This window comes from Bubalus kerabau, chromosome 5 (genome assembly GCF_029407905.1).
Source record: "Bubalus kerabau isolate K-KA32 ecotype Philippines breed swamp buffalo chromosome 5, PCC_UOA_SB_1v2, whole genome shotgun sequence".
NCBI classification, from domain to species: Eukaryota; Metazoa; Chordata; class Mammalia; order Artiodactyla; family Bovidae; genus Bubalus; species Bubalus kerabau.
Genome location: NC_073628.1, coordinates 107,284,266 through 107,310,803, shown reverse-complemented (window position 1 = coordinate 107,310,803; position 26,538 = coordinate 107,284,266). Strand labels below are relative to the sequence as shown.

General features: G+C 47.0%; 1 protein-coding gene across 1 annotated transcript in view; it reads left to right on the top strand.

Annotated features, from left to right (window-relative positions):
• KAZN (kazrin, periplakin interacting protein) overlaps nucleotides 1–26,538 on the top strand; it is a 1,028,616-nt gene that overhangs the window by 806,229 nt on the left and 195,849 nt on the right. The window lies entirely within an intron of this gene.

Genomic DNA, 26,538 nt, shown 5'->3' with positions numbered 1-26,538 from the left:
GTCCTCTTCTCCTTCTGCCCTCAATCTTTCCCAGCATCAGGGTCTTTTCCAATGAGTCAGCTCTTCGCATGAGGTGGCCGAAGGAGTTTCACCTTCAACATCGGTCCTTCCATTGAACACCCAGGACTGATCTCCTTTAGGATGAACTGGTTGGATCTCCTTGCAGTCCAAGGGACTCTCAAGAGTCTTCTCCAACACCACAGCTCAAAAGCATCCATTCTTCTGCACTCAGCTTTCCTTATAGTCCAACTCTCACATCCATACATGACCACTGGAAAAACCATAGCCTTGACTAGACGGACCTTTGTTGACAAAGTAATGTCTCTGCTTTTTAATATGCTGTCTAGGTTGGTCATGGAGAAGGCAATGGCACCCCACTCCAGTACTTTTGCCTGGAAAATCCCATGGATGGAGGAGCCCAGTAGGCTGCAGTCCATGGGGTCGCTAGAGTCAGACACAACTGAGCGACTTCACTTTCACTTTTCACTTTCCTGCATTGGAGAAGGAAATGGCAACCCATTCCAGTGTTCTTGCCTGGAGAATCCCAGGAGCGGAGGAGCCTGGTGGGCTGCCATCTATGGGGTCGCACAGAGTCGGACACGACTAAAGCGACTTAGCAGCAGCAGCAGCAGGTTGGTCATAACTTTCCTTCCAAGGAGCAAGTGTCTTTTAATTTTATGGCTGCAATCACCATCCGCAGTGATTTTGGAGCCCAGAAAAATAAAGTCAGCCACTGTTTCCATTGTTTCCCATCTATTTGCCATGAAGTGATAGGCCTAGATGCCATGATCTTAGTTTTCTGAATGTTGAGCTTTAAGCCAACTTTTTCACGCTCCTCTTTCACTTTCATCAAGAGGCTCTTTAGTTCTTCACTTTCTGCCATAAGGGTGGTGTCATCTGCATATCTGAGGTTATTGATATTTCTCCCAGCAATCTTGACTCCAGCTTGTGCTTCCTCCAGCTCAGCGTTTCTCATGCAGTGCAGGAGACCCAGGTTCGATCCCTGGGTTAGGGAGATCCTCCTGGAGGAGGGAGTGGCAACCTACTCCAGTATTCTTGCCTGGAGAATTCCATGAACAGAGGAGCCTGGCAGGCTACAGTCCATGGGATCCCAAAGTGTCAGACGCAACTGAGCACCCACATGCCAGGTCGTCATTGTGGCACTCAGGATGTTCAGTTGGGACATGTGAACTCTTAGTTACGGCATGTGGGATCCAGTGCCGTGACCAGGGATCAAACCTACGCCCCTGCCTTGGGAGCACCAAGTCCCAACCACTGGACCACCAGGGAAGTCCTTCTGTGGATGTTTTTGAGCAGGATGATTCTCTGTCATGGGGACTGTCCTATGCGTTGTAGGATATTTAGCTTAGCAGCGTCTCCCACCTCTACCCACTAGATATCCCGAGTCATGACAACCAACAGTGTCTCCAGACATCGCCAGATGTCCCCTGGGAGCAAAATCCACCTTCCTCCTCCACCCCCAATTAAGAATCACTGCTCTGAAAGAATTCCTCTGATTAAGTATTTGGTCTGGGATGTCCATCCCCAGGCCTCAGTTTCCCCTTCTGTCAAATGAATGGCTTGACCCAGAAGATGGATAACCATAGGTCTCCCCAGAACAGAGTTTTCCCCAGGCCCAGGTATTGTGATGAAATCCCACCAAGTTCCACCAGCAGGCTTGGACAAGAAAAAGAAAGGCCATTGGCATTTCAGCTGGACAGAGATGCAGCCCTCCAGATGCTCACGTGGACCCTCCTTCTGTACCCCGTCTCATGCTCTGGGCCTTCATGGCCAAGATTCCTATTGGCCACCATGTTTGCCCAGGTGGGTAGGGGCAGGGGAGATACATCTTTCCTTCCTCCATCCCCATGAAAATAGGGGAGTCACTGGAATATTAATGGATTTGTTGGTGAATTCATGGTTGATACTGATCTGGTTTCTGGTGTCTGAAATGGCCTCGTCTCCCCCAAGTGACCTCCTAGCACTGGCTGGCTCCATCTTTCTGAAGGACTTTGTCCCAGTTTTCTTGCAAGGTAATCTTGCAGCTCAACTTTGCTAAGAAAATTAAAAAGCTTTTCCTCTCCTTTTAAATCCCCACATGTTTCTGCCAAGAGCAGAAGGACCTGTCAGAGGCATGGCATTGCATTTGGCACCTGATCTCTGAGTGAGGTCTTGGTTCCAGTCCCTGCTGGGTCAGTACCTGGTTGGGGACCTTAGGCAGGTCACCAGTTCTCAGAGCCTCAAGTTTCTCATCTATTTAACAAAGAATGGAGTCGATACTCCATTCTTGTGGGGTTGTGGTTAGAATTAAATAAATACATGTAAAGCACTTGGCATAGTTCCTAACATAGTAAATACTCAATATATAATGATTTACCAACAATTATGTATGGCCACCTGATGCAAAGAGACGACTCATTAGAAAAGACCCTAACTCTGGGAAAGATTGAGGGCAGGAGGAGAAGGCGGCGACAGAGGACAAGATGGTTGGATGACATTATGTCAATGGACATGAGTTTGAGCAAACTCCAGGAGATGGTAAAGGACAAGGAAGCCTGGCGTGCTGCAGCCCATGGGGTTGAAAACAGTCAGACACAATTAAGCGGCTGAACAACAACAACAAATGTCTGTTGTGATTAAGAAGTCAAATGAGACTATTTAAATCCAGTGCTTGGTAAGTTGTTCAGTGCTACCTGCAAGTGTAAATAATACTAAGATGTCATCAGTGTCAGAAATATCACCTTGCCAGCTTTCCTGAGGCAAACAGCCAAGTATGAACCGTCAATTTCACAGTCCGTCAGCATCAGACAGGGCTCTCAGTCTGGCTTCAGGGTCAGAAACAGCCTGGATCTCTAACTGAAAGTACATCTCCTTCCTGGATCTCAATCAGGAAGTGCATGCATTGGCTCAGATTGACTCAAAGCCTGGCTCTGAAAAGTCCACACCTCAGAACTGTGCCCAAGAATCTCTGAAGATCAGTTGGGCTCCAGAATGGATGACTGGAATATAATTTGATGTGTGTGACTATACATGAATGTAGCCACTCCTGCATGGAGTAGACATGCTCAAGATGCAATCAGGCTTAACCATGCCGTCATGAACTAGTGACCATCACAGAATGGGCCCCACATGCCAGCCACCACAGGAATCTGTGTACTTGGCTCACCCTATCCCGTGAATGCTTACAACTCTCTTAGCCCCTGGTTGTAAATGAGGAAATGAAGGTTCAGAAAGATCAAATCACATGACAAGAACTGCAATACAAGTAACCATGGACCTGGGCTTCTACCCGGTGCAGCAACCTTCTGAGACAGTCTTTGCAGATGCCCATTCTGTAGATGAGAAAGCTGAGGTCTGTGGGGGCTCATGGCTTGCCTTGGGAAATGTTTGTGGTAATTTGGTAGAGGTAGGATTTGAACTCAGGCAGTCTTGAGAGTCCCTTGGACAGCAAGAGGATCAAACCAGTCAATCCTAAAGGAAATCAGTCCTGTATATTCATTGGAAGGACTGATGCTGAAGCTGAAACTCCAATCCTTTGGCCACCTGATGCGAAGAACTGACTTATTGGAAAAGACCCTTATGCTGGGAAAGATCGAAGGCAGGAGGAAAAGGGGACAACAGAGGATGAGATGGTTGGATGACATCACTGACTCGATAGACATGTGTTTGAGTTGGTGATGGACAGGGAAGCTTGGCGTGCTGCAGTCCATGGGGTCGCAGAGTCAGACACGACTGAGTGACTGAACAGTCTGGTTCCAGAGCTGTTCTTGTCCCATATTGCATGACAAACCACCCCAAACTCAGTGATATATTATGAGTTAATAATCATTTTAGCTATTAATTTTATTATGCTCATGAATTTTATGGGTCAGGGAATTGAACAGGGCTCAGGTAGCTTGTTTCTACCCCATGGTGTCTAGGGCCTCAGTTGGGGGTGACCCAAGTAGCTGGGAGCTGGACCTGCTGGGTCAGAGGGTCCACTTCTGAGATGGCATCTTCACTCATCTAAAGAAGCAGGCAAGGGACTTCCTGGTGGCCCAGTAGCTAACACTCTGTGCTCCCAATGCAGGGTGGCCTGGGTTTGATCCCTGGTCAAGGAACTAGATTCCACGTGCTGCAACTAAAAGTTGGCATGCCTCAACTAAAGATCCTGCATGCCATAACTAAGACCTGGCATAGCCAAATAAATTAATAAATAAAAACATTTTAAAAAAAAGAAGTGGACAGGTTGGACTCAAAGGCTGGGCTCAATATGAGATCATGCATGGTTTCTCTCCACATCCCCTGGGCTTCTCAGAGCATGGCAGCTGGATTCCAAGAGGGAAATTTGTAAGAAAATCAGTGGGAAACCGCAGACCTTAGAAGTCAAGGACATCCCTTCTCCTGTGCTTTTCCAGTCAGAGCAATAGTGGTCACTAACTAGCCCAAATTCAAGGTGATGGGACCTAACTTACCCTGGGCTGTGAGCTAGTACTGTAGACTGAGAGAACTGTGAGCCACTCGCCTGCCCTTGAGGAGTTCCCAGCACAGTACGGGAAAAACAACGGAGGGGAAAAGGAATCCCAGCTCAGCACGTCTTGTGCTCCCGAGAACCCTGGGAACTTGGCATGGAGCTCACTCTTAGAGTGTGTGTTGACTGCATTCACTGCCTAATTGCTCCGAACCATTACCCAGCTATGCTGTATTCTCAGAGTTACTCATGACCAGGTTAAACTGCAGATTCCCAAGGGTAAATTCTCCCGTGATGAACAGGGTGTTTCCAGTTGTACCAGAAAAGCCAGCAGAGTGACTGGACCCCTAGCTTCCCACAATGCACTTCCCAACCCTTGTCACAACTAGGGCCAGAAAATACCACTGGCATGTGAGACTTTGACCCCGGGAGGCAGAATCCCATTTTCAAGACCTTGGAAATCATGTGAGGGGTTGTCATTCAGACACTCTGTTGTGTCCAACTCTTTGTGACCCCATGGACTGCAGCACGCCAGACTTCCCTGTCCTTCACTATCTCCTGATTGCTCCACTTCATGTCCATTGAGTCGATGATGCCATCCAAGCATCTCAAACTCTGTTGCCCCCTTCTCCAGCCTTTTGCCACCAAGACCAGGGCACAGTTTGCTACCTCGCCTTGGCCTTGGTCTTCTGTTGTTTTTTCTTTTTTTTTATATAAAAGAACCACTATTTGTTTATTTATTTTTGACTGTGCTGGATCTTGGTTGCCGCACATGGGCTTTCTCGTGGTGAGCAGGGGCTACTCTCTAGCTGCAGTGCGATGGCTTTTCGTTGTGGTGGCTTCTCTTGTTTTGGAGCACAGGCTCTCGGCGTCGGGGCTCAATAGTTGTGGCATACCGACTTAGCTGCTCCGAGGCATGTGGGATCTTCCCAGACCAGAGATGGAGTCCGTGCCCACTGCATTGGCAGGCAGACTCCTAATCACTGACCACCAGGGAAGTCCTTTCCACTGTTCATTTATTCCTTCATCCCACAGGTGTTTAGGCACTGTCTTAAGCCCTGATGACTTGGCGGTGAGCACAGCAGAGCTGTCCCTGCCCTTAGGAGCTGACAGTCTTGTGGTTTATAAGTTTCAGGGCACTGCACGGTGGGCTTAGGGTCTGTCATCAGATCTTGCCTGGGTTTGAGTTCCTGCTCAACCACGTGCTGCCCGGAAGACCTCAGAGGAGACCTTTAACCTCTTTCTTGCTCCCTCTGAATTTGCTTCATCATCAATGTACTGGGGGTAAGAATAGGATCTTCTAGGTATGGTTGTTCAAACGAGATGAGTTTGCAAATGCAGCTGCTGGTGGCAGTCATGCTGGTGGCAACTTCCTCCTCTCTCTAGACTCATTATAAGCTTCTCCAGGGCAAGGACAGTTTTCTGCTCCTCCTGTGTGTCTCTCAGGGTCTCCTTTGAGCTGCCCTTGGCACTGGCTCTCTATAAATACCTCCTGAGTCATTAGAGCTGAGCCTAACATTTTGCTGTGACTCCGAAGGTCATTTTGAATAGTCATGGCTAGAATGTATTTAGCAAAACTTCAAATTTTCCTAAAACAGAAAAAAAAAAAATTTGAAATCTCTGATTGGTGAGGGTGACTTGGTGAGACATTCCTAAATTTAAATTTGACTCAGGGAACTCAAACAGGGGCTCTGTGACAATCTAGAAGGATGGGTTGGGGAGGGAGATGGGAAGGAGGGGACATGGGTGTACGAATGGCTGATTCTTGTTGATGTTTGACAGAAAACAACAAAATTCTGTAAGGCAATTATCCTTCAATTAAAAAAATAAATAAAATGGCAAAAAAAATTTCTTTCCATGTTCTCAGGGGCTTTCCTGGTGGCTCAGATAGTAAAAAATCTGCCTGCAATGTGGGAGACCTGGGTTCAATCCCTGGGTTGGGAAGATTCCCTAGAAAAGGGCATGGCGGCTTCCCTGGTGGTTCAGACAGTACAAGCATCTGTTTGCAATGCAGGAGACCCAGGTTCGATCCCTGGGTCGGGAAGATCCCCTGGAGAAGGAAATGGCAACCCACTCCAGTACTCTTGCCTGGAAAATTCCATGGATGGAGGAACCTCATAGGCTACAGTCCATGGGGTCACAAAGAGTCGGACACAACTGAGCGACTTCACTTTCACTTTCACCCACTCCAGTATTCTTGCCTGGAGAATTCCATGGACAGAGGAGCCTGGTGGGCTACAGTCCATGGGGTTGAGTGACTAGCATTTTCACTTTCGCTTCCAATGCTCTAGCCTCTCACTTGGGCACGTTGTTGAATCTCTCTAAGCCTCGGTTTCTTTGATGGTAATAAGGGGGCTGACCTGTTTGATGAGGGGCTGTCAGGATGGGAAATGGTGCACAGAAAGCAAGCTTCGGGTTGAGTGCACAGATGATTTTGATAAATGCAGGTTGCTGTTCTAGATCTAATACTTCCACTAGCCCAGATCTTTAAACGCCACAGTAGAGGAGTTAGTGCAAAGGGAGACCCCAGCTCTGAGGGGCCGGGGTGATGACAGAGCACCATTCAAGGTCCAGTTCTTGGAGCACCATCCATCAAAACCTTGCTCTTTTCTAAAATCTGTGTTCATCCCTGCATTCAGGATGGCAGGTTGGAAGGATTGCAATATAAAAGCAATTATAGAACATTTTAAAAAATGAACTGGCATTTATTGAGTACCTACTAACTTCCAAAATCTTCTCTAAGAATTTTACATTAATTATTTCATTTGAGTCTCATAACAACCCTGTGAAGTAGGTCCTACCATCACCCCCTTCTACAGATGAGGCAACTGAGGCACAGAATGGTGAAGAGATTTGTCAGAGGTCATTCAGGGACTACGTGGGGAGCTGGAAATCAAATCCAGGCGTTTTTCTCCAAGGCTGCTCCTGAGCCATTGTTGGTAATTCCAGCAGTGGTTCTTAAGCTGCTTTTTGAGGGGCCCAGGTCTCCTTAGTCCTGTGATGGAAGTGATGGCCCCGCCCCCAGGAAAGTGAGCACAGGACACGCATGTGCCTGGAGCATCTTCCCCAAGGCTGTGCTCTTTCCAAGAGTGAGCCTGAGACGCAGCCAAAAGCCTCGGGCATGTTTACACACCCCCATCTCAGGGTAGAGTCTGGCATAACTTAAAAGAACAAACATTGCACATATTTGGATACAATTTCAAGGGAGTCACCCCCTCCCAAGCTTGCTCATCCCCCCATATGCCCACAGACAAGAATTCCAGTTAAAAGTCAGAAACCTATTTGCTAATAGAGATAGTTAGGGGTCTTGTTTAAGTCTGAGCTATAATTCTGAAATTAGCATACCGCTTATTTACATACAAGCTACTTGAAAATCTCTGATGGCTCAGACCAGAAGATAAAGAATTTGACTGCAGTGCAGGAGATTTGGCTTCCATCCCTGGGTTGGGAAGATTCACTGGAGAAGGGATGGCAATCCACTCCAGTATTCTTGCCTGGAGAATTCCATGGACAGAGGCTACAGTCCATGGGCTCGCAAAGAGGGGGACACGACTGAGCAACTAACACTCGCACTTTTCACTTTGCTTGAAAATCACCTGCTTTAGTAAACAGCCCCCGGACCTGACTGTTCATGATTAGGAAACCCTTTTTTATCCCTTGGGTGCCCCAGCCCCAATCTGCTTTGCAGGAAAGCACACGGGCAAGGAGTTGGGTGCAGGCATTTTATATCTTTAGGTGTTTTCTTTTGTGCCGCCACAAATCTTTTGAGGGAGATGTTATTTTTCCCATTTCCCAGATGAAGAAACAGAGCCTAAGAGAGATAACGCTCCCAGAAATAATGCTCCAGCCGTTGTTGGGCGCAGGCATTGTTTGCCAGGGTCTCATAGCCTGTGAATAATAAAGCCCCAAAGCATCCAACACCACAACATTCCTTTCTACTGTGCCCCTGAATTAAAGGGTAAAATTAGCATTTAATACTGTGTGTGTAACAGAAGTATGGTCTGTTTGGCTTTGCTTTGAAAATATGTATATACTGTCGTATACTGTCAAGCTCTCCAAATTGGGGATTATAGAAGCCCACAGCTGAGTGCATTTTTGAAGGTCATTGAAAGCAGGGCTTCTCAACTTAATATTCACGACAGTCACCTGGGGCTCTTGTGAAAATGCAAAATTCGATTCACTAGCTCTGGAGCGGGGCCCAAGTGTCGGCATTTCTAGCAAGTTCCAGAGACTCACCCATCCTCTTGCCTTTCCCTGAACAATGTCTCATAACTGAGCAGGAAGTGTTATCCAAATGCTTCCGAAAGACATGTGTTTCTCAAAGGGAGCATTGGTGGTGGAGGAGGTCTGCTGACGGGATGGGGGCAGAGTGGACCCAGAGACTGACAGGGTTTAACATGAAGCATAAAGCTGTGCTCACTGAGGGAGTCGGCCACGGAGGGGAGGGCATTCCTGTCCATGGGAAAGTGCCCTAGAGGGAGCTATTATCTATCTGTATCAACTCTTCTCGGAAAAATGTTTTAACAAGAAATCAAGAATCAACAAAAATAACATTACCTCCAAGTTCTCCTTCATTAACCTGAAGATGAGAAGATAATCACCGCTTTCTGGCTTGTGTTAACCCCAAGAGACCAGCCTGGGGATGGGGGAGAGGCACTCCTCCTATTCTCCCATTGCCCCCCTCTTCCAGCCACACTGGCCTCCTTCTGGGGTCTCCAGAGTTCCCAGACTTTTGCACCTTCAGACTTTTGCACCTGCTGAGCTCAACGTTCCCACAACATATACACACACAAGTATAATATTAATGTTTGTGTATATATGCATGTACACACACATATATACATACACATGTTTATGTTTATGTATGCTGCTGCTAAGTCACTTCAGTCATGTCCGACTCTATGCAACCCCATAGACGGCAGCCCACCAGGCTCCCCCGTCCCTGGGATTCTCCAGGCAAGAACACTGGAGTGGGTTGCCATTTCCTTCTCCAATGCATGAAAGTGGAAAGTGAAAGTGAAGTCACTCAGTCGTGTCCGACCCCAAGGACTGCAGCCTTCCAGGCTCCTCCGTCCATGGGATTTTCTAGGCAAGAGTACTGGAGTGGGGTGCCATTGCCTTCTCCATGTGTATGTATATGTATGTATATTTAGACCTATACTTAAACATGTGTTTCTCTGTTTACTTGTTTATTGTAAGTTCCATGAGGGCAGAGTCTTTGTTTCATTCACTGCTATGGTTCCAACACTTAGAACAATAGCTGGATCCTAAGACCCTGATGCTGGGAAAGATTGAAGGCAGGAGGAGAAGGGGATAACAGAGACGAAATGGTTAGATGGTATCACCAACTCAGTGGACACAAGTTTGAGCAAGCTCCGGGAGTTGGTGATGGACAGGGAAGCCTGGCATGCTGCAGTCCATGGGGTTGCAAAGAGTCAAGTGTGACTGAGCGGCTGAATAACAACAGCAAGGAGGTGCCCAGAAATACTTGCTAAGTGAATGAATGGATGGACTACCACCACCACCCCCACTCCCAGTGTCGCAGTGAGGATTAGACGAGATTATGTAATTAGTACATCATGACATAAGTGAACAATAAACGCTTTCTCCTTTCCTCCTCTCTTTCCCCACTTTCTCACCCCTTCCCTGCCTGCTAAGAACCTCTTTTATTATTTTACTCCTTATGAACTCCATGTTTTGAAAGATTTTTTTCTAAACTGATTAAATTGTTTGAGGCGTGTGCTCAGTCCTGTCCGACTCTGCAACTCCAGGGACCTGCCAGGCTCCTCTGTCCATGGAGAGAAGGCACCACAATGAGAGTAGCCCCCGCCCACCACAACGAAGACCCAGTGCAGTTTAAGTCAGCTCAAATATTTATTTAAATATTTTTTTGTGCTGGTTGTGCTTAGTCACTCAATCATGTCTGACTCTTGGCAACCCAATGGACTGTAGCCCATCAGGCTCCTCTGTCCATGGGGATTCTCCAGGCAAGAATACTGAAGTGGGTTACCATGCCCCCCTTCAGGGGATCTTCCCAATCCTGGGATCAAACCCAGGTCTCCCACATTGCAGGCAGATCCTTAACGGGAAGCCACCAGGGAAGCCCATTTAAATATTTAAATCAGTTTAAATATTTATTTATTTTGGTTGTACTGGGTCTTCATGGCAGCAAGCGGGAGCTGCTCCCATTGTGGTGGCTTCTCTTGTTCTAAAGCATGGGCTCTAGAGTGCTCAGGCTTCAGTAGTTGTGGCTCGTGGGTTTAGTTGCTCTGCGGCATGTGGAATCTTCCCAAACCGTGGATCAAACCCACGTCCCCTGCATTGGCAGGCAGATTCTTAACCACTGGACCACCAGAGAAGTCACTAAATAATAAATTACTGTTTTCCCTGTGTTACGAAGCACAGACATGGTTAATGGTGCAGTAGCATCAGCCGCTCCATAAAGAACCCAGGGTTCCTTGCGGTAGGAATACCGTGATCCCAGCTGTAAATAGGCCACCACCGCAAACCCAGAAATTCTTACGTTCTCAACAATTGTTTAGACCCCTGTTATAAGCAAGCTAGTTATGCCTGAACAGATGAAATGCCAGCCCTAAACAAAGAAACTTGAGATGTTTAGTTTATCTGTCCATATTGAGTTATTAGGAGCAAAATGATAATTTCCATTAACCCCTTTTTACATTTTTGAAAAAATAGTCCTTTCCTGCAGTTCCCCTCCCCCTCGGCTGCCATAAGGAACCCCAGTTTGGGAACCATCAGCCTCTCCCGCCCATGCTATTTCTCAGGCCTTGGAGCCCAGAGGAGCTATTTTTTTCAAGATGCATCTACTTGATCACTTTCTCTCCCTGTTCCCAGTAATGAGCTTTCGGGCCTAATTAGAATGAAATGTGTTGTTTCCCTTCCTTCTTTGTCTCCATAATGATCTTTATCATTAGGATGGATTAGTTTCCCGTGCTGGGCTCTCTCTTGTTCTCTCATTATGATTTCATCGTGGTGTTTGTCTGTGCGTGCGTGATTCTGCTCGCCCTGTGGATGGGAATAGTTAAGGGGACCTCCGCAGAAACTGGGAATAAAGAAACAAGAGAAAGAAACAGGAAGAAAAGTGACAAGGAATGAAAATGGCACGAAATGAGCCGCTCTCTCGACAGCCCCTCCGGATGATAATTGAGAATGGGAAAAGCACAACACAGCCCCATTTGTCCTTCCTCGTCACCGCGGCTTTAATGAGAAAGGGAAATTGACCGACGGGAGACGTTTCTGTCATCTTCCGGCACTGTGAGCACCATTGTGAGGTCCCGGCTGAACTCACTCGCCTGAACTGCGCTGTATTCGCTCCCAACACAGAGGCCTCTGCCCAGACTTGCTTCTCCCCTGTCTGCTTGCTGAGTCTCTTTGCCTGAGCACATCCTCCCCTCCCCTACTCAGACTGTTTTCTTCCCACAACATGTCAGCTGGCGTTTCCAGCATCTGGACTCCATGGTTGCAGAATTTCTGCACTGGCCCTCACTTCCTCCTGCAACCTCTGTACGCGAGAGTCACTTCAAAGACCTGCAGGGGAACTTCCCAGGTGGTCCAGCGGTTAAGAATGCCGGGGACATGAGTTGAATCCCTGGTTGGGGAACTAAGCCCATTCGCCACAACTAGAGAAGCCCACCCACTGCAAGGAAGACCCAGCGCAGCCAAAAAAAAGAGAGAGAGAGACCTGTAGGAAGGAGAGAGGAAGGAAGAAAGCCCAGCAGTCAGGTGGGAGGTGCCAATCAGTCCCCCCAATGCTAAGTATCTTTGAAGCACTTTCTAGTTGTTAATGTGAATCACTCTCAATACACACAGTGGACAGGGATGATATTAACCCTATTTAACCTGTTAAAATGTGGCTTTATGCATTATTGGTTAATTCAGTCTCATAGGAAAATGGCCACTCCCTCTGTGCCCTCCACTTCACTGGGAATCACTGTGTTGGGGTGGAAAGAGCATGATGCATCGGTTAGGATAGATCCGTTATGCTGCAGTAACAAATGATCCCCAAAATCTCACTAGCTTTCAACAAGGGTTTGTTGTTGTTCAGTTGCTAAGTCGTGTCTGACTCTTTTCGAACCCACAGACTGCAGCATGCCAGGCTCCTTTGTCCTTCACTATCTCCTAGAGCTTGCTTAAATTCATGTCCATTGAGTCCATGATGCTGTCTAACCATCTCATCCTCTGCTGACCCTTCTCCGTTTCCCTTCAACCTTTCCCAGCATCAGGGTCTTTTCCAGTGAGTCATCTCTTCACATCAGGTGGCCAAAGTACTGAAGCTTCAGCTTCAGCATCAGTCCTTCCAATGAATATTCAGGGTTGATTTCCTTTAGGATGGACTGGTTTGATCTCCTTGCTGTCCAAGGGACTCTCAAGAGTCTTCTCCAGCACCACAGTTCAAAAGCATCAATTCTTCAGCACTCAGCTTTCTTTATGGTCCATCTCTCGCATCTTTATTTCTCACTTATGCTACGTGTCCAGTGCGATTCAGTGGCGGCTCTGCTCTGTGTCGTCTTCACTTCAGGACCCAGGCTGATGGAGCAGCCTCCATCTAAGACAGAAGTGGGGAAAAGAGAACAGGCAGATGATGTGCTGACTCTACAAGCTTCTGCTCAGAGGTGACACACATCAATTTCTGTTCACATTTCATCAACCAAAGAAAGTTGCAAAGCCAAGTCTGCCATCATTAGAAGGAAAGTATAATTCTCCCCTAGGAAGAACAATAAATATTTCTGAAAAATAATCCAGTCACCATGATGGCTTTATAGTTTATAATTACAAAAATAAACAAAGTAAAAAATTGAGAAATGATATATTTACTTAATGGAATAATATAAATCAGTTAAATGCCTATAGGCAAGAACATGAGAATGCAATGTTGAGTGAAAAAATCAAGGCATAAAAGACTATGTATATTGTGGTATTATTTTAAAACTCAAAAAAAGTGAAACTAAAAAATACATTGTTAATACATATTAATTAAATAAGATTTTTTTAAAGTGATGATTACAAATGCAGCTCACTTAATTTTTTGGCTGGGCTGGGTCTTAGTCGCAGATCTTTAGCTGTGGCTTTAGTTGGCTTTATACGGGATCTTTAGTTGTGGCTTATGAACTCTTAGTTATGACATGGGAGCTCTAGTTCCCTGACCAGAGATCAAACCTGGGCCCCCTGCTTTGGGAACTCAGAGTGTTAGCCACTGAACCACAAGGAAAGTCTCAAGATAGGGATTCATTAATTAACTAAACAAAGGGATTAATAAACCCCAAAACCTCTGAGAGCAACACCCTATGATGGAGGCAGCAAGGGTTTAAAACAAGAGAGAGGTGATTATATTGATTCACAGCTATTTATTTCATTATTATAATCCATAAAACTTACATATATGCTTTCCCTGGTGGCTCAGTGGTAAAGAATCCACCTTCCAATGCAGGAGACTCAGGTTCGATCCCTGGGTCGGTAAGAAGAAAATGGCAAGCCACCCCAGTATTCTTTCCTGGGAAATGCCATGGAAAGAGGAACCTGGGGGGCTACAGTTCATGGGATCACAAAGAGTCAGAAACGACTTAGCGACTAAACAACAACTTATACGTATATTCACTTCAGTTCAATTCAGTTCATTTCAGTCGCTCAGTCAAGTCCGACTCTTTGCGACCCCATGAATCACAGCACACCAGGCCTCCCTGTCCATCACCAACTCCCGGAGTTCACTCAAACTCATGTCCATCGAGTCAGTGATGCCATCCAGCCATCTCATCCTCTGTCGTCCCCTTCTCCTCCTGCCCCCAATCCCTCCCAGCATCAGAGTCTTTTCCAATGAGTCAACTCTTCGCATGAGGTGGCCAAAGTACTGGAGTTTCACCTTCAACATCAGTCCTTTCAGTGAACACCCAGGACTGATCTCCTTTAGAATGGACTGGTTGGATCTTCTTGCAGTCCAAGGGACTCTCAAGAGTCTTCTCCAACACCACAGTTCAAAAGCATCAATTCTTTGGTGCTCAGCTTTCTTCACAGTCCAACTCTCATATCCATACATGACCACTGGAAAAACCATAGCCTTGACCAGACGGACCTTTGTTGGCAAAGTAATGTCTGCTTTTGAATATGCTATCTAGGTTGGTCATAACTTTCCTTCCAAGGAGTAAGCGTTTTTTTAATTTCATGGCTGCAGTCACCATTTGCAGTGATTTTGGAGCCCCAAACAAATAAAGTCTGACATCGTTTCCACTGTTTCCCTATCTATTTCCTGTGAAGTGATGGGACCAGATGCCATGATCTTCGTTTTCTGAATGTTGAGCTTGAAGCCAACTTTTTCACTCTCCCCTTTCACTTTCATCAAGAGGCTTTTGAGTTCCTCTTCACTTTCTGCCATAAGGGTGGTGTCATCTGCATATCTGAGGTTATTGATATTTCTCCCGGTAATCTTGATTCCAGCTTGTGCTTCTTCCAGCCTAGAGTTTCTCATGATGTACTCTGCATAGAAGTTAAATAAGCAGGGTGACAATATATAGCCTTGACGTACTCCTTTTCCTATTTGGAACCAATCTGTTGTTCCATGTCCACTTCTAACTGTTGCTTCCTGACCTGCATACAGATTTCTCAAGAGGCAGGTCAGGTGGTCTGGTATTCCTATGTCTTGAAGAATTTTCCACAGTTTATTGTGATCCACACAGTCAAAGGCTTTGGCATAGTCAATAAAGCAGAAATAGATGTTTTTCTGGAACTCTCTTGCTTTTTCCATGATCCAGCAGATGTTGGCAATTTGATCTCTGGTTCCTCTGCCTTTTCTAAAGCCAGCTTGAACATGTGGAAGTTCACGGTTCACGTATTGCTGAAGCCTGGCTTGGAGAATTTTGAGCATTACTTTACTAGAGTGTGAGATGAGTGCAGTTGTGCAGTAGTTTGAGCATTCTTTGGCATTGCATTTCTTTGGGATTGGAATGAAAACTGATATTTTCCAGTCCTGTGGCCATTGCTGAGTTTTCCAAATTTGCTGGCAGATTGAGTGCAGCACTTTCACAGCATCATCTTTCAGGATTTGAAATAGCTCAACTGGAATTCCATCACCTCCACTAGCTTTGTTTGTAGTGATGCTTTTTAAGGCCCACTTGGCTTCATGTTCCAGGATGTCTGGCTCTAGGTGAGTGAATTATGTACATTTTTCTCTTGTGGTCAAATACAGACATAAAATTAACCATTTTTAAGTGCACAGTTCAGTGATATACATTCACATTGTAAGGCAACCATCACTACCATCCATCTCCAGAACTCTTTTCATCTTGCAAAACAGAAACTCTATACCCAACAAGCACTAACTCCCTGTTTCTCCCTTCCCCTACCCCTGGCCACCACCTAAATATATTATTTTCTATGTATCAAATATAAGAATTTATTTTGAAAGAAAGAACATGGACTTTGGAAATACACAGACCTGAGTTCAAATCCTGGCTCTACTATTTTCTAACCTCTTGACCGTGGGAGTCTGCCTAATCCCATTTACTAAGTGGGAATGATAAAAGCTCCGTCCCAGGATGTGTGGAAGGATTATAGATGACACAGAGCTTTTAGCATAAGGCTACACAGACATATAGTCAATGCTTTAAAAAAGGAAGACAATATTCTATTAAGTGGTAATTGATTAATTAAGTGTTGAATATAGAATTGACCTGAGGCCATGCCCTTTCACAGTACTTAAATGGGCTAAGGCTGGGTTGGCTGTGTCCCCTGGGAGTTTGTGAATGTACTAGCGATACTGCCTGCAGACACAGAGCCCTGAGGGCCAGAAAAGACACTAGCAAGGTAGCCTCAGGTCTCTAGCTCGAGATGAAGGGAAGTTGTGCCTCTGTGGGAAAGTGGGACCCGCGTGTTATGAAAAAGGCTGTTTGGGCCCTGCAATGGCAGAGATCAGTAGTTGGGACATAGACTGTATGACCTGCAAAGCCCCAAATATTTACTATCTGCATTGGTTGCTTAGTTGTGTCTGACTCTTTGCAACTCCAAGAACTGTAGCCCGCCAGGCTCCTCTGTCCATGGAATTATCCAGGCAAGGATACTGGAGTGGGTTGCCATTCCCTTCTCCAGGAGGTCTTCCCAACCCAGGAGTCAAACCCAGCATTGGAGGCACAGTCTTTACCATCTGAGCCATCAGGGAAGCCCCCATATATTTACTGTCTGGTCCTTTATTAAAAAGTTTATCAATCTTTGTTTTAACATGACAAAATGCAGTGACCATCAGACAGGTAGCAGCATCACACTGAAAACTTCCTACAAGCAAAAACCAAACCCTGGAGGCAGAAACCAGGTTGAGATGCCTCAGGATTCTTGCAATGAGAACCACACGGGGGCTTCTCAGAACTTGCCAAACAATCACCTTTCCTTTTCCAGCTCAGCAAGTTTGGGTCTGAGGTAAGTGAGCCAAGTTTGGTCAGCTGGAATGCACCACTCGGAAATAGGCTGATCTGGGCAATTAAAATTTCTCTTTAATAGAAGATCGAGCAAAAAAGTCCTTTCAGCATTGCCCCCCAAGGAAAAAATGTTTCGATTGTGCGCGAAGCCCATTTTCCTGATAGAGAAGTTGACCTTGCAAATGTCGAAGCTCTCCATTGCTCAAGGATGGCACTTCCCCACTGGTGAGACATTGTGCCTCGGAAAGTGAAGACAATGAAACTGAATCTGCCAAACCTGTGACATCTCCTAAAAGGTGAAATCTTTTTCTTGTCTTAAATTATTTTTTCTTCCATTCATGATCCAAACATGATCCCTTCCATGGAAAAATCTCTCTTCCTCAGTTGCCCTGAGTTGACCCTGTGGTTGTGACCCACATGCCACATCCTCAATGATCCAAGACTTTGTTAATTATCAGGTAAAAATATAAAGACAACCAGTAAAACACAAGTTGCAGCCAAGTATTTCAATCCCCAGTACCTATAAAAGCTGAAATTTTGAAAAATTCCGGTTATCAAATTGAAATCTTGTTTTCACTATGTCTGCCTTCCAGAAGAGAGGAAGGGTGTTTTTAAAGGCATCCTAGGTGACTTCCTTTGGTTAAGATTCCATGCTTCCACTGCAGGGGACATGGGTTCCATCCCTGGTCAGGGAACTAAGATCCTGCATGCTGAGCAGCGTGGCCAAATAAATAAAAGCAGCCTAGAGGTCAGGATTCTGTGAATCAGACTTGTCTTGGGGGCTTGCCAATATACAGACTTGCAGATCCACTGATAGGTCTCCACAGGAGTCCTGGCCTTTTTTTTTTTTTTTTTAATGTAGCTTTCTAGTGTTTACATTTGGCACTCCCCCTCCCCTCCCTACTCCCTGCCTCTGGCTTCCCTCTCAAGGGTCCGTGAGCTACACAGACAGGCAGAAGTAAATGCCCTCTCCAGGCAGCTAGCAGAGCCCCTCCGGAGGGTGGTGGCCCTGCTGTCATTTGCGTTCTCAGTCCTAGCCTAAATGGAGTCTCAAGGTCTCCAGGGAGCCCAGCCCAGCACCTGCCACAAGCACTAAATTCTCCCAGAACCCCAGAGAGAAAGCAGTCCTGGCAGATAGAGTCCCTGCCTGCGGCTTGCCTCTGGGCCGTCTCTGCTGACTTGGTGTCTGGATGCTCTCTCTTCATCCTCATTGTGGGAATGGGGGCATCTGTCTTTTACAGGCATCTGCCTCTCCCTTTCTCTCTTTGTATCCTACAATCCCTGGATTGTTTGAAGGCTAGTTTCCCCCATGACATCCTCAGCATCCTACCCTCCCCTGACAACCCACAGGAGCCCACCCTGCAGACATTCCCTGTAGGGTCTGCAAGGAACAGCGTGCAAAGGGAGGCACTGAAGTTTTCAGGGAAACCCCAGATTGTCTTCAGAGCAGACTTTGGAATTACTTTCTGTCCTGGCATCACCACCCACCATCTTTGTCCATGGTGAGGGTTAGATTTGCTCATCGTTCTCAGATGGGGGCAGATAAGCCCAGGAAGCTCCTGGCATTGGGCTGTGAGGGCCTCCTGCAGGCCCAGCCATCTGATGGTGATCCCCAGGCCAAGTCGTCTGACCTGTCTTGTGTCTCCAGTACACACATAGAAAAAGTTTCTGGAAGGAAGAATGGGAAGGGAGGGACATGGAAGGAAAGGAGGGAGGAACCGTCAGTCTCTCAAGATTAGTCCTTATTTCTGCATCCTTTCTGCAAGTATGTGTGAGCATGTACTATGTGCCAGACACAATTCTAGATGCTAGTAGTAAAGAATCTGCCTACCAATGCAGAAGACACAGGTTCGATCCCTGGGTCAGGAAGCTCCCCTGGAGAAGGAAACAGCAACCCACTCCAGTGTTCTTGCCTGCAAAATCCCAGGGGCAGAGGAACCTGGTAGTCTACAGTCCATGTGGTCACAAAAAGTCAGACACAACTGATCAACTAAACAACAACAAAAGGTATAATGATGAACAAAATTAGACCTGCACCCTATCTCATAAGGCTGACTGTCTACAGGAGGAAGTCACAATAAGCAAATAATCTTTTTTTTTTAATTTAGAGAAAAATGCCCCCATGACAAGAGCTGCACAGGAGGGGTAGAGGCTCTTGGAGCTGGTTGGGGTGTGTGTTGGGGACTTCCTGGAGAAGTAAAACCCTCAATGAGTGCTGAAGCATTGATGAAGACCCCCAACCCTAACTTTAACTGGTTGCTCCACTCCCTCCCGTCTCCCCATCACATTCACCCACCTCCACTTTCCCTACAGACACAGTAGTGGCTGGGAAAGTACAGAATCCAATAACTCTTTCTTGTAATATTGTGTTTGGAGCTTTTTATGACACTCAGGCTAAGACCCCAGTACCTGGAAGCCAGAGAGGGTCAGAACTCAAAGGGAATGGAATCAATCTGTCCCCTTTAAGCCTGTGTTGCAGGTACAAGAGTGAAGCAGAAAACCTTGCTTACTGAGGTGTCTCAAAAGTTGTGCAAATGACAAGCTCATTTTTAGCTGAAAAGAAGACACAGCTGAAATACTGATGAGGCAACCAGAGTCCAGCTCGGGACCCAGCTACCAAGGGAGGTGCTAAATAGTTGATGAAGAGCATAATTCATCACTGATTAGGGCCCTCTGGCTGCAGGCTTCAAGCTAACTCTTCCCCATGCACATGTCTCTGACCCACCAGAGCCCAGGGTGCAGCCACTCAGTCAGCTGGGCTTGAATCCAGTTGTAAACTCGGTGCCTCTCATCACCCCCTGTCTCCCTCCCCAGCCCACAGCCTTGGCCATGGCCACTCCCGCTGCAACATCCCTCTGAGCTTCTGCACACACTGGTCCTTCTTCTCAGGGATCCTTTCTTCTTCTTGAGCACCTGGCCCCCTCCTGCTCCCTGACTTGCCTCTTAACACTGTGCAACTCCAGGATTGTTTCTTCATCTCTTTGTACCTCAGTGTTCTCATCTGTAAAATGGGAAAGCTGTAATAGTCACCACTGAGTAGGGTCACTGGGAAGACAGGACATGTTAGGGATGTCAAGGGCATAGACTAATGTGCATCGCACATTAATACTTACTCTCTAGACATTAGGCATTGAATTTATTCATCCTTCCTAACTTAGCTCAAGCATCATCTCCTCTTGGAGCCTTCTTGGCCTCCCAGTCTCAGGTAAGGAAGCACTGAAACCTGTGCTATGTAATTACATGGTTACTCAGATTGCTGGTTTGTGGTCCTTGCCTAAGCTTCTTGAAGACAGAGATGACGTCATTCATCTCTGTATTCCCTGTGGCTGAAATTGGGTACGCAGTAGGTGCTGAATGAATGAATGAGTAACTAAGTGAGTGAATCTCAACACACATTTGATCTCAGGGTCTGAGATCCTTGATGACACATTGATGATGGGGAAATCAACTCAGAATATTTCATATCTGTTACTTGGGCTGAAGAACACAGCCATCTGACCCTGCCAGGGGTGAAGTAGTTTTTCTTGTCTGGCTAGCTTATGATTCAACTGCCCCAGAGGCTGCCCTCTGCCCTAGGGTGCTTGATCCCTTAGGAACAGTAGGCAGAGTCTATATTGGCCCCATGAATGTCCCGATACAGTCTGCCCGCCATCACTCAAAGCTGAGTTTTGGAAAGTGAGCCTCATGTTCCGTCTCCCCACCTTCCAGAGTAGGGTGTTTTGCCATTTTTCCTCCTTCCTCCCTCTACCTCACTGGTGACCTCTCCCATCTTCCATGCCTCTTGCTCCCTATACTGGGCCAAGGGGCAGCCCCAGAATCTAAAGTGCAGCCATGGGGCTCTCTTTGGATCTTTCTAGCATTGGTTCCCCCCAACCAATTCCCAGCTTTCCCCTGCCATGCCTTATATGCTGAGCACATGCTCCAGGCTCTGGGCAACTCTGCCAGCCAGGAAGTGCCTACCGCCCTTGATTAGCATAAGCAACGTGCTTTCCTTGGCTGGGTCTGGAGCTGTTGCAGCCTAATTAGCAAAGCCGCCAGATCAGCAGGGCCTCTCATTAACACTGATCCGATCTGTGTCTCAGCTGCTGAAGCCCCCACAGTCTGTCCCTCAGCAACCTTCCCCCAGGATCACCAGGACTCAGTGGTGGGGGAGGGAGTGACAGCCAAAAAGGGCCATCCCATGCCCTGTCATCTGCTGATGTGTAACCCCGGCAGGGGCTCATCATCCTGGAGGGCAGGGCTGGGGCTGGGTGGGGGCAGGGGGAGGCCCCTCTGGAAGTTCGATGCAGGTTTCCTGTCCCAAGTCTTTTTTGCCCTTCCATCATGCAATGAGTCTGTGCTAGGAGCTGTAAAAGATGCTGATATGGGTCATGATGCTCAGTATCAGTAAACTCCATCCCAGACTTCCCCGGTGGTCCAGTGGTTAAGAATCCGCCTGCCAATGCAGGGGACATGGGGTTCGATCCCTGGTCCAGGAAGTTTCCACATGCCATGGGGCAACTAAGCCTGGAAGCCACAACTACTGAGCCCATGTGCCCTGAAGCCTGTGCTCTGCAACAAGAGAAGCCACTGTAATAAGAAGCCCAAACACCAGAACTAGAGAGTGGCCCGGACTCACTGCAACTAGAGGAAGCCTGTGCACAGCAATGAAGACGCAGCACAGCCAACAATAAACAAATAAATTCAATTTTAAAATCAAAACCAATACAATATTGTAAAGTAAAAAAAAGTAAATGAATAAAAAAGAAAGCTCCATCTCTTCCTCCAAGCCCTTGCTCTGTGGCCCGGACCTCTGCCACAAACCCCCTCACTGGTCAGCCCTGGGAGTGTAGCTAGGTCAGCTGAGAGCACCCGAGGCCAGAGAATAAGAGCGAGTGAAGGGGAAAGTGAGCAGCAGCTGCTTAGGTTTAGATAATCAGAAGGGCTTCTCGGAGGAGGGGCCATTTTAGCTGAGATGTGAATGACAAGGAAAAGTTGGCCAGACAACTCTCTGGAGGAGAGGAGTTCCAGGACAAGGGACAGTGAGTGCAAATGAGAAAAAAGATGTGTCTTTTAAAAAAGGGAAGGCCAGTGTGCAAAGAGCTTGGTAGGGAGTTGGAGAGGGCTGGGTAATAAGAAGGAAGGACTAGTCTGGTGAAGAAAGGACTAGTCTAGTGAATGATTGAATGAATCAGAGTTGAAAGCAGTGAGGGACTTCGCTGGTGGTCCATTGGCTAAGACTCCATGCTCCCAATGCAGGGTTCCCAGGTTTGATTGCTGGTCAGGGCACTGGATCCCATACACCACAACTAAGAGTTTGCATACCACAACTAAGACCCGGTACAGCCAAATAATATATTTTTTTTTTAATTGAAAGCAGTGAGAAACCACTAGGAACTGGGGTAATGCGTAAAGCTTTCTAGAAGACACGAGGCTTCCTTCTGCTCCCCTGTCATAGAACAGATTCTGTGTAGTGAGAGCGAAGAGGGAGACCGCGGACAGTGGCAGGTGAGAAGCAGACGGTTAACAACAGTGTCGGTGGTGGAACTCCTAACTCTTTTATGACAAGTCCCAGTGCATGAGCCAGGCACCAAATAATGCCTGAACTTCTGGCTGTCGCAACAACTCTGCGGTGGGGTTCTGCAGAGTCAGCAGACTGAGGTGCAGAGAGGTTAAGGTGGTTGACCAAGGCGCATCCTTCATATGTGATAGAGCCAGGCATTGGGCCCATACATGCTCCTGATTATTCCTGAGTGAGCGTGCATCTTTGCATTTGCTTAGGGAGCCAGCAGACCTGCTGTGCTACATGACTGGCAGCCCAAGTTCCTGCCAAAAGCCATGTATTTGTCCCTGGGAAAAACTTGTTCCGTGGCACTGGGGAGCTTTGACCCACCAGATCTGCTGGTTGGAAGCTCAGAGCAGCTATCCAGATTGTTGAGTATCTTTCCACAGTAAACATTTGTCACTCATTTGGGCCACACTGCATGCACACTTCCTTGCTATGCTTGGAGAAGCTCCAGTTGCTTTAAGGCAGAGCCTGCTTCTCTCAACCAAGTTGAAAATATTTGTTTTCCCAGCATCCCTTGCAGCTAAGGAATGAATCTGTAACCTAGTCTCCAATCAGATGCAAACATCTGGAAGCCAAGGACCCAAAGAAGAGGCAAGTGGTACAAAATTTGGATTCAGTTTCCAAAGACTGTGGTAGCACACGTCAGCCCATTGTCAGTGATGGCAGTCAAGACAGAGCTTCTGTGCCCAGCAGCATGGACTGATCATAGGACTAGTTCAGTGGTTTGATTTGGGGGCATTAATTTTGTTTATAACAATTTTTAAAATATTTATTTATTGGGCTGCACCGGGTCTTAGTTGTGGCATGTGGGATCTTTAGTTGTGGCATGCAGGATCTAGTTCTCGGACAAGGGATCAAACTTGAGTCCCCTGCATTGGGAGCGCAGAGTCTTAGCCAGTGGACCACCAGGGAAGTCCTGGGGCATTAATCTTGGTTTCAGCCCTCCAAACCTGACTCTCCCATTCTCCAGGAGATGTATGAGTTGGCCAGACAAATATCGCTTTTCTGTTTAAATTAGCTAGAATTGGTTTCTGTTGCTTGCAACCAACGACTCTAATGAGTACACTCTCAATAGGCCTCATCAGGTCATTAGAGAAGGGAACTCTGGTTGGGGCAGAGGGCAGGCTTGGACTGTGTGAAGCAGATCCAGGGGATGGCCTCAAAACTCCCAGAGGAGGGGCAGGGAGCTGACGTTTCTGGGGCAAAGAGAAGGACTTTGGCAGACACTCCTGAGGATCTCAGACTGCTTAGCCACATGAGCCTCCATAGGATTTTCTTGTGATCTGGATTCCAGACATAGACTGGCAAGAACCTAACTTTTTTTTAAGTTACATAATGTGGGGATGGAGGTGGAGGGAAGAGAGGTTGGGTATTGGATTTTGGCTTTTCCATCCACTGCTGCTGCTGCTGCTAAGTCACTTCAGTCGTGTCCGACTCTGTGTGACCCCACAGACAGCAGCCCACCAGGCTTTCCCGTCCCTGGGATTCTCCAGGCAAGAACACTGGAGTGGGTTGCCATTTCCTTCTCCAATGCATGAAAGTGAAAAGTGAAAGGGAAGTCGCTCAGTCGTGTCCGACTCCTAGTGACCCCATGGACTGCAGCCTACCAGGCTCCTCCGTCCATGGGATTTTCTAGGCAAAAGTACTGGAGTGGGGTGCCATTGCCTTCTCCGCTGGCACTCATTTAACCTCTCTGAGCCTCCATTTCCTCATATGTGGACTAGGGCATAGCAGTTGAAATGCTGTCATCTGTAAATACTTAACACCCAACTCCAGCTGACATTAAAAAAAAAATGAAGATATTCATTAGAGTCATGACACTGCACTTGAAGATGTAGTTCAACTTGACCTTTGGCTCTGTCTCCTTTCTTGGTGATTCTCTTGGCTCTGCCCTCCTCTGGGCATCAGTTCCCTCCTCAGGCTGGAAGTGAGATGGCTGGTGAAGTTCTGACACTGTATCTGGTCAGGACAACCTCAGAGAAAGAAAAGGTGTTCTTGTAAGCCAGCCAGTCAGGAAGAGCTTTCCCAGCAGTTTATAACAAACACTCCACCCATCTCATTGGTTCAAAATCAGTCACATGACCATTCTCCAACCAATAGCTGTCACCAAGAGAATACCATATACTGATAGGCTTGGGCCTAAACTCCTGAACCTATCACTGGCCAGGGTAATGAGATTATCACCATTGGCTTAAAACATCAGTTCTCAGACTTTTGTCCAGCATCTTGATGGTACATCTTCAAAAATTAGAGAGGACTCCAACAAGCTTTTGTTTGTGTGGATTATATTTATTGATGTTTACCATTTTAGAAATTAAAACTCAAAAAGATTAAATATTTGTTTTTAAAATAATAATAAACAACCCATTATACTTGTTACTATAAATAACATATTTTATGAATAAGAATTATACTTTCCCAAAAAAAAGTTAGTGAAAAGAGTAGCGTTATTTTCTACTTTTGCAAATCTTTTTGAAATGTCACTCCACAGAAGACAGCAGGGTTCTCATACCTGCTTCTGCACTCAGGTTGTCTCAATGTGTTATTTTGGTTGTACTTGATGAAGAAAATTCAACCTCATGCAGATACGTGGTTGGGAAGGGGAGGCCTTCACAGACCTCCTAGAAGGATCCCAGGAACCCCAGCTGTCCTCAGAACACACCTTGACAACCACTTGTTTAAGCTAAGCAAGATTTGCAGAGATAGTAGTTACCCTATTTCATAGCATTGTTGAGAGAAAACTAAGGGAGATTATGTATGTCAATCGCTTAACAGGGTTCAGTAAATTGTGTCTGGGAGGGAGGAAGGACCTCAGGTAAAAGCCTCAGGTAACAATCCATTACCCAGAAGAACTGACTTCTCAGTTCCTCTCCCCAGGGTCCCTCCACCCACACACGTCCCATTATGCCATTCTTGCTACATCTCTGGAAGCAGAAATACAATGAAATCGCCACAGAAAGGAAAATGAGAGCATTGTTCAACAGAGGGGAAGATCAAACCAAGCTGTCCATCTCAAGCACCTGATCAGAATCAGTGGTTCCCTCATCAGAAAGAGAGGCAGAAGCTGGGGATCAGGGTGAGCCTCAGATTTGCTGACGGTCCCTCACAAGGGCAGAATGGAGGCCCTTTCTCAGGAGTGGCTGTGCAGATAGAGCAGGATACAGTCCAAGGTCCAGAGGCCAAAGCAAAGCATCGGAGTCCAGCACCCCGTCAGCAGGTTGGGGTTGGAAATGGGAATCTGAAAACTGGTTGGTGTCAGAAAGTCAGAGCAGGGCAAGAGAGAGCACAGGGGGCCTTGGTGATTCGGGGAGAAGAGCAAGAGAATTCAGACCAAAGTCAGAACTTCTGGCTTGCAGGAAGCAGCTGCAGCAGTTGTGTGCATGTGTTCACAGGGTACAGGGCTGAGAGGAGAAAGTGATGGTGTGATCGACTGGCCACACAGCACAGCTTTCAGAATGGCCCAGTTTTAAAAGACACTAAGCAACTTCACTTTCACTTTTCACTTTCATGCATTGGAGAAGGAAATGGCAACCCACTTCAGTGTTCTTGCCTGGAGAATCCCAGGGATGGGGGAGCCTGGTGGGCTGCCGTCTATGGGATCACACAGAGTCGGACACAACTGAAGCGACTTAGCAGCAGCAGCAGCAAGAGGGGAGGACCTTGTATCCCCAACGACATGTCCAAGAATTTCCCATGCTTCAGCATCTGACTGCGTCTCCCAGACTGCCTGTGGCTCCCAGGAGTGGCTCCCAAAGCTTGTAGCTGACCAAGCGTTTGAATTTGGGGCTCAGAACCTGCTCCCCCCACAGACAGCTGAAGGAGCTCTGCTCTGAAGCTCAGGGGACACTGGCTGTAGCCCCCAGTCTGCACTAGGTCACTGTGTCATTTAGAGCTTGTCACCTTCCCTCCTGGTAACTCAGGTCTCCCATCTGTGGGTGGATAAAAGCATCAGGGAGGACACCCAAGAATGTGTGCTGAATGAGGGGCTTGAGGGCCCAGCAACAAGCAGTGTGGAGTATTCCACTAAGTCAGGTTCATGGGGGGGACCAGGGAGGCAGTAAGCCAGCCAAGGGTCATGGCACCTGGGAACTTTGGGGTTCCACACCTGGCGACGTGTCCCA